This window comes from Macaca thibetana, chromosome 8, assembly GCF_024542745.1.
Source record: "Macaca thibetana thibetana isolate TM-01 chromosome 8, ASM2454274v1, whole genome shotgun sequence".
Lineage (NCBI taxonomy): Eukaryota > Metazoa > Chordata > Mammalia > Primates > Cercopithecidae > Macaca > Macaca thibetana.
The window spans coordinates 127,253,091-127,263,630 of NC_065585.1; positions in this window are offsets into that span (position 1 = coordinate 127,253,091).

A 10,540-nucleotide genomic window follows, 5' to 3' on the forward strand; every position below is an offset into this window, starting at 1 on the left:
GCGTTCATCTGTTGAATTATTGCTAAGTAAACTTTTTATTTACAAAAAACCCCAACATGTTGGATTTATTCTGTTGCGTGCGGGGGAATTGAAAAATTTCATGATCAATTTCAAATTCCGGTGTTTGATGCAATAGAGTACAGGGAGTTTTGGAATGATAGACATAGGATTTTAATTCTTAATTTTCTACATACCCCCTGTACAAACTTGGGACTTAGATTTCTTAACTGGAAAGTATACTTAATACATGCTTTGAGTGATTTTGAGAGTATCAGACACAGAGTGGTATATATGGGTGTATGTGCACATTTGTGAGTGTCTGTATATATTTACCTATGAATTTTAAAATAAAAACTGTCATCCTTTGTTAATACATGGAAATTTGATTTTCCTCTATATTGCATGTTGTAAGATCTTTTATATACAAAAACATGTATCTGCACTAGTATTCTTTGTTGTTTCATTTCCTTTTTTAAATTTTTTATTATACTTTAAGTTCTGGGGTACATGTACAGAACTTGCAGGTTTGTTAAATTGGTATACACGTGCCATGGTGGTTTGCTGCACCCATCAACCCGTCACCTACATTAGGTATTTCTCCTGATGTTATCCCTCCCCTAGCCCTCCACCCGCCCCCCGCCGACATTCACTGGTGTGTGATGTTCCCCTCCCTGTGTCCATGTGTTCTCATTGTTCACCTCCCACTTATGAGTGAAAACATGCAGTCTTTGGTTTTCTGTTCCTATGATAGTTTGCTGAGTATGGTGGTTTCCAGCTTCATCCATGTACCTGCAAAGGAATGAACTCATCCTTTTTTATGGCTGCATAGTATTCTGTGGTGTATGTGTGCCACACTTTCTTTATCCAGTCTATTATTGATGGACATTTGGGTTGGTTCCAAGTCTTTGCTATTGTGAATAGTGCTGCAATAAATATACGTGTGCATGTGTCTTTATAGTAGAATGATTTATAATCCTTTGGGTATATACCCAGTAATGGGATTGCTCGGTCAAATGGTATTTCTAGTTCTAGATCCTTCAGGAATCGCCACACTGTCTTCCACAATGGTATTCTTAATCAATTTGTGGTATCGCATTCTGTTGATTTCCTAGTGTATGAAAATAGAGACTATTGGTAAAGTATGTAAGTATTAGAAAAACAAATCTGGTATTTGCAGATGGCATGCCTTGTACATTAAACATTGAAGAAAATTTGGAATAAACTATTTGAATTAATAAGACTTGTTGGTAGGTGGACTGGTTGTTTTCATTAGCTAGTAAATGTTTATTGAGCATACATGTGTGCCTGGGTTGCTTCTGTGAGTATAAATAGTCTTGACTTGGTTCAGCCTACATTCATTCTAGCAAAAACTGTAGGTAGAAAGGAAATAGTAAATATGAAAATAAATAAATCATATAATTGTTAGAGTAGAAAAGAATAAGGCAAAGTTAGAGTCAGACATACCAGGATGGAGTAGAGATTCCTATTTTATTATTATTATTATTCTTTAAGTTCTGGGATACATGTGTAGAACGTGCAGGTTTGTTACAGAGGTATACACTTGCCATGGTGGTTTGCTGCACCCATCAACACATCATGTACATTAGGTAGTTCTCCTAATGCTATCCCTCCCCTAGCCCCCCACCCCCTGACAGGCCCCTGTGTGTGATGTTCCCCTCCCTGTGTCCATGTGTTCTCACTGTTTACCTCCCACTTATGAATGAGAACATGTGGCATTTGGTTTTCTGTTCCTGTGTTAGTTTGCTGAGAATGATGGTTTCCATCTTCATCCATGTCCCTGCAAAGGACATGAACTCATCCATTTTTTGGCCGCATCGTATTCCATGGTGAACATGTGCCATGTTTTCTTTATCCAGTCTATCATTGATGGGCATTTGGGTTTGTTCCAAGTCTTTGCTATTGTGAATAGTGCCGCAGTAAACATATGTGTGCATGTGTCTTTATAGTAGAATGATTTCTAATCCTTTTGGTACATATCCAGTAATGGGATTGCTGGGTCAAATTGTATTTCTGGTTCTAGATCCTTGAGGAATCGCCACACTGTCTTCTCCAATGGTAGAACTAATTTACAATCCCACCAAAAGTGTAAAAGCGTTCCTATTTCTATTTTAAATGCAGTGCTCTGAGTAATCTTTTATGCGAAAGTGACATTCGGGCAAAGTTGTGTGAAAGAGATAGCCAAGTAGATTTCTTGGATAAGGGAATTATAGGGTGAAGGAGCAGTCAGTGCAAAGGTCCTGAAGTGACTGAGTGCCTGTCTTGCTTGTGGAGCAGCGAGAATGCCCTGTGCTGGAGGAGAAGGCAGGGAAGAAGAGTCAAGGGATGTACTTAAACACTAACGGGAAGCTGAGTGCCCTAGTGTACATGTTTAGGACTTTGGCTTTTCCTATGAAGCAAATGAGGAATCACTGCAGGATTTTGAGCAGAGGAGAGCCATGGTCTGATTTACGTTTTCAAAGGACATCTTAGCAGCTGTGCTTCAAATAGACCATAGAGGATGCTGTGCTCTTAATCTGTCCCCCAGAATTCATGTGTTGGAAACTTAATCTCCAGTGCAACAGTGTTGGGAGGTGAGGACTTTTGGGAGGTGTTTAGATCATGAGGATTCTGCCCTCATGAATAGATTAATGCTGTTACAGAAGCGCTTGATGGAGGGAGTCTGGCCCCTTTTGCCCTTTTACTTTCTTCCATGTGAGGCCACATCAAGCAGGCATTCACCAGAAACCAGATGCCAGCACCTTGATCTTAGACTTGTCAGCCTCCTGAATTACTTGAAACAAATTTCTGTTCTATATAAATAACCCATTCTGTGGTATTTTGTGATAGTAGCACAGATGAACTAAGACAAAGGGCAGTCACGTATGCCGAGAGCATGCAGGAGACTACAGCAGTAATTCACAGGAAGTGTCATGTGGCGTTATGATTCCGATGAGGGTGGTAGTGGAGGAGGTTGAGAAAGTTGACCGTTCTGGATATATTTTGTAACTAGATGCAGTTGGATCATCTGAAGGATTACATAGGGTTTGTGAAAGAAAGAGAAGGGTTGAAGATTTCACCAAGGTTTCTGGACTAAACAACAGGCAGGACAGAGTGTCATCAGCTGAGGGGAAAGACTGGGAGGACAATCATGAGAGAAGATCACAGGTTACATTTTGAATATGTTAGGGTTGAGATGTCTGTTAATATCCAAGTGTAGAATTTTAAGGAGAGCTTAGGTCTAAAAGTCTAAATTTCAGGGAAGAGTTTTAGGATGGGAGTGTAAATTTGAAAGGCATCAGCAGATAGATGGTATTTACAATGACATCATAGGTGAGTACATTTAAGTAATGAAGAGGGCCAGAAATTCAGCCCTGAAAGCCCTCCTTAGTTAAGAGGTGGAGAAATAGAACCGAGTAAAGGAGACTTAGAGGGATCTCTCAGAGTGGCAGAAGCAAAATTTGGCAAGTGTTGTACCTGAGAAGTCAAATGAAGGCAGTCAAATGATGACCAATCAAGCACAAATCTGGACTGATAATTTACCTAGGCTTTAGCAATGTGAAGATCATAGGAACATAGGTAAGACCAGTTGCATTTAAGTGGTAGAGTAAATGCTTGATTGGGGTATTGGTTTGATAAGACTGCTTTAGCCAAGAAACACAAACTAAGTGGTATAAACAACAGAAGTTGATGGCCTCACAACTCTGGAGGTGAGAAATGGGAAGTCAAGGTGTTGGCAGGGTTGGTTCCTTTCGAGGGCTCTGAGGAAGAATCTGTTCCTGCAATTCAGGTAACAGAGAAGCTAAGGATGTTGTTGGTAATGACTAGGTCTAGAGGGTGGTTATGCACATGAGTTGCTGCAGAAGTTAAAGGCAAAAGTTAAATGAAGGCAAAGTTAAAATATCTTTGGAATAGTGAAGTTCAAGAAACTGAGAACCCAAGTTGATTGATGGATCATGAGGATGTATATTAAAGTGAAAGGATTTCATTTTAGAAATGAAGAAATATGAAGCAGGGAATTGGAAGCCAAATCATAGAAAAGTGATGGATTGACCTAAGAATGAGTGGGTAACAGCAGAAATGAGTAGTCATGACAGTACATGTCATGTAACGGAGTTTATTGACATAGAGTCTGAATGGAAGTCCTAATGGTTTTTCGGCAATCTTTGGTATTCTGTGACTTGTAGAAGCAGCAACCTGATCTATATACATTTATCTTGACAAGGTGCTTGAGGTGTGTGTGTATGTGTGTGTGTCTCTCTCCAAATTTCCAGTTTTTATAAGAACAAGAGTCATATTGGATTAGGGACCCACTCTACTCCAGTATAACCTGATCTTTACTACATCTTCAACAGCCATATTTCGAAATAAGGTTGCATTCTGAGATACTGAGGGTTAAGACTTCAACATATGGATTTGTAGAAGGACACAACTCAATTCATAATGATTGCAGAGAAATTAAAAGAGGATGGAAAGAGAGGAAAGACAATGGAAAGAGGAGACAGTATGGAACACTCTTTTGGGGATTTTTCTGTAAAGGGGCATAGAGAAATTGCACAGTGACTGGCAAGAAGTGGAGTTAAGAGCCTTTTAACATTTTGTTTTATTGTGTTTTTATAATAGAAAATATCATCAAGTTGATGTACACGTAAGACTGATTTGGAAGAGAGGAAAAATGTGTGGTTATACCTGAGAGAGGGGAGAAATTCTGGAGTATTAAGCAAGCAATGAGAAATAGGATCAATTACCCCTGAAGGGGCTGACTTTAGGCAGAAGACACATAGTTGATTCCCAGAAACAGATGGCAGGGATGTATACACAGATACTTGGAGTGAGAGCACATGTGTTGGTGGCATTCTTTGAAATTTTACTTGTGGTCACTTCATTTTTGAAAAAAATCAAGGTTATCAGCTTACAAAGAAGGTGGGGAAAGAGATAATCAAGGTTTGAAGAAATAAGAGAAGTGTCAAACTGTAATACAGAATACAGGAAGAGTGATTGGACTAATAAGTGTATCATGCTTGCAGAAAAGCATTATGGGCCCCCTTGAAATTAATTGTCATGAATTCAAAGTAAAACCACAGACATTGTTTCTAGTTTTTCTCCAGCCACATTTAACTGCAAAGGTGCAGGCTCTGTAGGCAAAGAATAGGAATTTATCAGGATCATGTTTTTTTTTTTTCTCCAAGTGAATACGGCAGTGAGAAAGAAGCAGGAGAATTGAGGTTGCATGCTAGGTAGTGATTATAAGTTTGCCCTCATGGAAATTTGTCTTGAATGTAAGGAGAGGGGCAACATGTGAGTGAGAAACAGTGTAAAGATGGAGGATTCATCGGTTGATGAGCCTGGTGTAGGAGTTGGTGTACTGCAGAAAACAAACTGAAAAAAACAAACCGATAAAATACCTTTGTAATAGAGAAGTTTGAGAAACTAAGAGCCCATGTTGATTGAAGGATCATGAGAATGTGTATTCTTCATTTTGGAAATGAAGAAATAGAAATCAGGGAGTCAGGAGCCAAATCATAGAAAAGTGATGGATTGACTGAAGAATGAGTGGGTAACAGCAGAAATGAGTAGTCATGACAGTACGTGTCACATAACAATCTATTGACATAGAGTCCTCATGGAAGTTTTAGGTAGGCAAGAGGGAAAACGATCTGGGACTGACAATGAGGAGTTTGGTGGTTTTACCATTCAACTACACACTCAAAGGTACATACAAGGGGTGTGGGAGGGAAATTGGATGGATTGTAAGGAAAGCAGTGTCCTCAGAAGAGTTTGGTTTCTGTTAGATCACGAAAATCAACTCAATGTAAGGAAAAGAGATTCAGGGTAAAGAGATTTTGCTGACAGTGGACCAGTAAGTCCACAGTGCACAGTGGAATCTTCCAGCACTTGGGAGGGATAAATAGAGGGGCAGAATAATGGATGTGAAGAGTCTCATGAGGATTAGAGGGTAGTGGCTTAGGTGAGACTGAGATGTCTGGAACATCTCATGGATATGGATGTCTTAGTTTGTTAGGGCTGCCTTAAAGTACCAACAGTGAGGTGGGTTAAAACAACAGAAATTTACTGAACCACGGTTCTGGAGGCTAGAAGCCCTAAATCAAGACATCAGCAGGGTCGTGCTCCCTCTGGCAACTCTAGGGGGAAATCATTACTTGACTTTTCTGGCTCCTGTCTTGCTGGCAACACTTGGTGATCCTTGGCTTGTAGATGCATCGCTGCAGTCTTCTCCCGGTGTGTCTTCACGTTGTTTTTCCTCTGTGTGTATCTGTCCCTGTGTCCACATTTCTCCCTTTTATAAGGACAGCAGTCATATTACAGTCCAACCTAATAATCTCACCTTAATGAACATCTATGTCAAGACTGTTTCCAAATGAGATCACATTATGAGGTACGGGAAGTTAGGACTTTAACTTACTTGGGGGAAGGGATCAATTCAATCTATGGCAGTGGTATAAAGAGGAGGGAGGGCATACAATTACATGTAGTGGACTTGGGGTGACTAGAGTTGGCCAGGATGTAAGATGAGGGACAGAAAGGGGTGGGCGACTGGAGTTTCTTTTTCACCCATTTTGTAGAACAAAAGTGGCTTGGAAAACAAGTGCTTATTCTCAGCTAAAGTGTTTACCATTGCCTACAAATGAGGGAGCCCTGAGTTACTCGTAGACTATATCTAAATTTCCAACAAATTTTAAAGAACGTTCTTAAATAGCATGTTCTCCTTTCAGTTATGCTAAACAACTTCAGACTGACTTTGATCAGCTCTTCAAATTCACTTTCACTAAGCTTTAAAATTGAGTTTGGCATATCAAGTAATTCACTAGCAAATTTAAAAGAATCTTTTTTCATTAATTTTATTAGTTTTGTTTATCTACTCTAAGTAGTGACTTCTTTAATTTCATGTGCATAGCTGTTCCTCATTATTGAGCAGCCAATTTCTGCAATAAGGAAAATGAAGGATATTAGGCAGGTATAACTGATTGAACTGAAATCCAGGTAAGCCAAATATATTTCAGAAACTGAAAAGCCACTAGTTATCTAGGATGCCAATTTCTTGGTGAAAAGAATGTCCTAAATCTTGTAACTTCTAATGCTTTTCACATAGAGTTTATTTTCTATTACTTTGTACCTATACTTAGGCATGTTCAGGGCTGAAAGTTCACATTAAATAAAGAAATGGACTGTGGAGCTCTCAAGCACAGCCCTGTGCACGCTCAATGCACAGAGAATAATTTTCATGGGCAAAAAATGAGGGAGAATCATGCTAATAATGAAACAATTTCTTCTAAGTTATTTTTATATTAATTCTTTTAACAAGTTAAAAATCTCTAAAGCTGATAAAGAGGTTAAGTATGTGAATTGAAATATTAAGAATACGTCATGGTAGAAATAAAACTTTAAAACACTAGTCTGCTTTATCGCTTTCTCTTAAAGTTATTTCATGTCATTAATAAAACAATTTTTAAAAATAAATAAGGATACAGAGAAAAAGGTGAAAATTACTTTTCAACTCCTTCCTCTCCACCCATTTACCCTCCAACATGGAAAAATTTTATGAGCAATCTATTATTTGAATCCTTTGTTAGTGCACTTAAGTGTAAGAAGGATAGACACAAAAACATCCTCATGTAAAATAGAGTTCTAATGAAATACATTTTATTGTGCTGCTTGCTTGCTTCTCCTACGTCTTAGACACTTTTCATATTAGTGCTTGTATTAGTTCGTGTTGTGCTGTTATAACAGAATACCTGAGACTGCGTAATTTATAAACAATAGAAGTTTATTTGGCTTACAGTTCTACAGGCTGGGCAGTCAAAGAGTATGGTGCTGGCATCTGGTGGAGGGCCTTTGTGTTGCATCATCCCATGGCAGAAGGGCAAGAGAGAATAGGAGTAAGAGGGGGCTATACTCTTCTAAGTCCACTATCATGATAATAAATCTACTCTGTGATAACAACATTAATGTGTTCATGAGGGTAGAGGTTTCATGATCTAATCACCTCTTGCTAGGCTCCACATCCCAATGCTGTTGCACTGGGGATTAAGTTTCTGACATGAATTTATGACATATTCAAACAATAGCAATGTTTATCATTCTATGCCATTCCTTTTAACTGTTAAAAGATCATTTGTTTATGTGTGAGTTTATTTAACCAGTTCCTATTGATGGATAGTTCAATCATTTTCAGTTTTTCACTATAATATTGCAATGACCTCCCTTGTACATTTCTCTTTTATTTCCTTAGGCTTGGCAAAATAAAATGAACTGTTAATTCCTGTGGGATACACATTATAACACTTTAATGAATATTGTTAAATTTCTTCCAAAAAGACTTTGTAAATTTAGACCCTCAATAGCCATGATTTAATGTAGCAGATTTTTTCATGTGCTTGAAAGTTTCATGTGCTTGAAAGTGCTTGTAACTTGTTAGGGTACAAAGCAGAACATAAACTTAATTCTCCATGCTTTCTCTCTTTCCAATAATTTAAGTTAGTTGTCAAATTTCATAGATAATTCTTGAATTTTTGCTGAATTTATCAATTTATGAGGAAAATATGACACTTCAAAAATGTACAGTTGACCTTTAAACAATGTGGGAATTAGGGACACCAACGCCCTATTAGGTCAAAAATCTGCATAGAACTTTTGACTCCTGAAAAACTTAACTGCTAATAGTGTACTGTTGACCAGAAGCTCATAACAGAAACAATTGATTAACACCTATTTTGGTCTTTGGGGAATGATATTATGGATGGTAAACACCTATCTTTTATATGTATTATATACTGTATTCTTACATCAAAGAAAGCTAGAGAAAATAAACTTCAAGAAAGTCATAAGAGAAAATGTTTTCTATTGATGAACTAAAAGTGAATTATCATAAAGGTCTTCATCCTTGTTGTCTTCATGAGGAGTAGGCTGAGGAGAAGGAGGAAGAGGAGTAGTTGGTCTTGTTGCCTCAGGGATGGCAGAGGTTGAAGAAAACTTACATATAAGTGGGCCTGCACAGATCAAACTTGTGCTGTTCAAGGGTTGATATTATTTTTCCAGCCAGTATCTTGGTAGATGTTTCCATTAATTGAGATTAAATATTAAGATTTTTCAATTATATTTAGATTACTAGCTAAGTCATATAATTATAATTTTGATTATTTGTGTTTTATAAATGTTACTTTCTGAATGAGATATTTTGGATTCATTATATTTTAATTGGTTATGGATAGTGTTTAGCAATGTATTAATTTTGTCATTGTCATGATATATTGAGTAATCTTGCTAAAGTTTCTTTTTAATACTTAGTTTACAATGATGTGTGTTCATTTTTATGTAGGATATCATAATCTCTGCAAGTAAAAACAGCTTTGTCATTTCCTTATTTTATTCTTTTCTCATTGTTTTGGATTGGTTGAATTCTTGACTTAATGGAAACATTCCTGTTAATAGTTGTTGAACACAAAGTGTTAATTTTTGTATGTTTCTTGTAGGTACACTTTATAGTGTTTTGGAAATTATACAAATTAGAATTTTTAAAAACCTGAAATGGACCCCAAATGTTATATGTAGACCTCATTATACTAATTGCCAAGCTACATGTTATTTTCCTTCTTTATTAAAAAAATCTTTACTTAGCAATTGATATTCATTATTTCATTTTCTATTATTCTTCATTCTTTTCTCTGTTTTTAAATTAGATTTCTAATAGTGTTCTCATCTGTATTAGCCTTTTGACAACCGATTTTTGATGTTTATTATCAATATGCTCTTTGTTGATTTGCATTTGTATTCATCTTAAAGTTAATGACCTTCATTTTTTCCTCATCATTTATTTCTATATCCTTTGGATTTTTTTTTCTAATTTCTCTAGTTGAGGGCTGTATTTGTTTCCTAGGGCAACCATAAGAAAGTACACAAACTGTGTGCCTTGAAACATCAGAAATGTATTATCTCATAGTTTGGAGGAGAATACTTGTGTCTTCTTAGCTCCTGTTGCTTTACGGCCAATCTTTGGCATTCCCTGGCCTAGAAGTGCATAACTCCAATCCCTGACTTCATTGTCATATGGTGTTCACCATGTGTGTCTTTGTCTTCACATGGGCATCTTCTTATAAGACACCAATCATATTTGGTTAGAGACCTACCACATTTCAATGTGATCTCATCTTATCTAATTACATCTCCAGTGACTTATTTCCAAATAAGGTCATATTGTAAGGTACTGGGGTTTAGAACTTTAACATATCTTTAACACATCTTTTTTGAGGAGATGCAATTCAACTTACAACAAATGCTTCTTTATCAGTGTTTTTCTCCATTTCTGTTAATTAATACTATCAGTTCTTATCTATGTTTTGCTGTGACCACATCTCATAAGATCTGATAAGTGATATCAGATAAGAAAATTATGCACAAAGTTAGAGCTGTATTTTTATTAACTAGTACTAAAGAAATAAACACATTTCTTGTTAGAACTAGTGGAATAAATTTTCTTGATAAAGATTATCGAGAAAGGATAGAGAGATAAAAGGATCACCTGCAG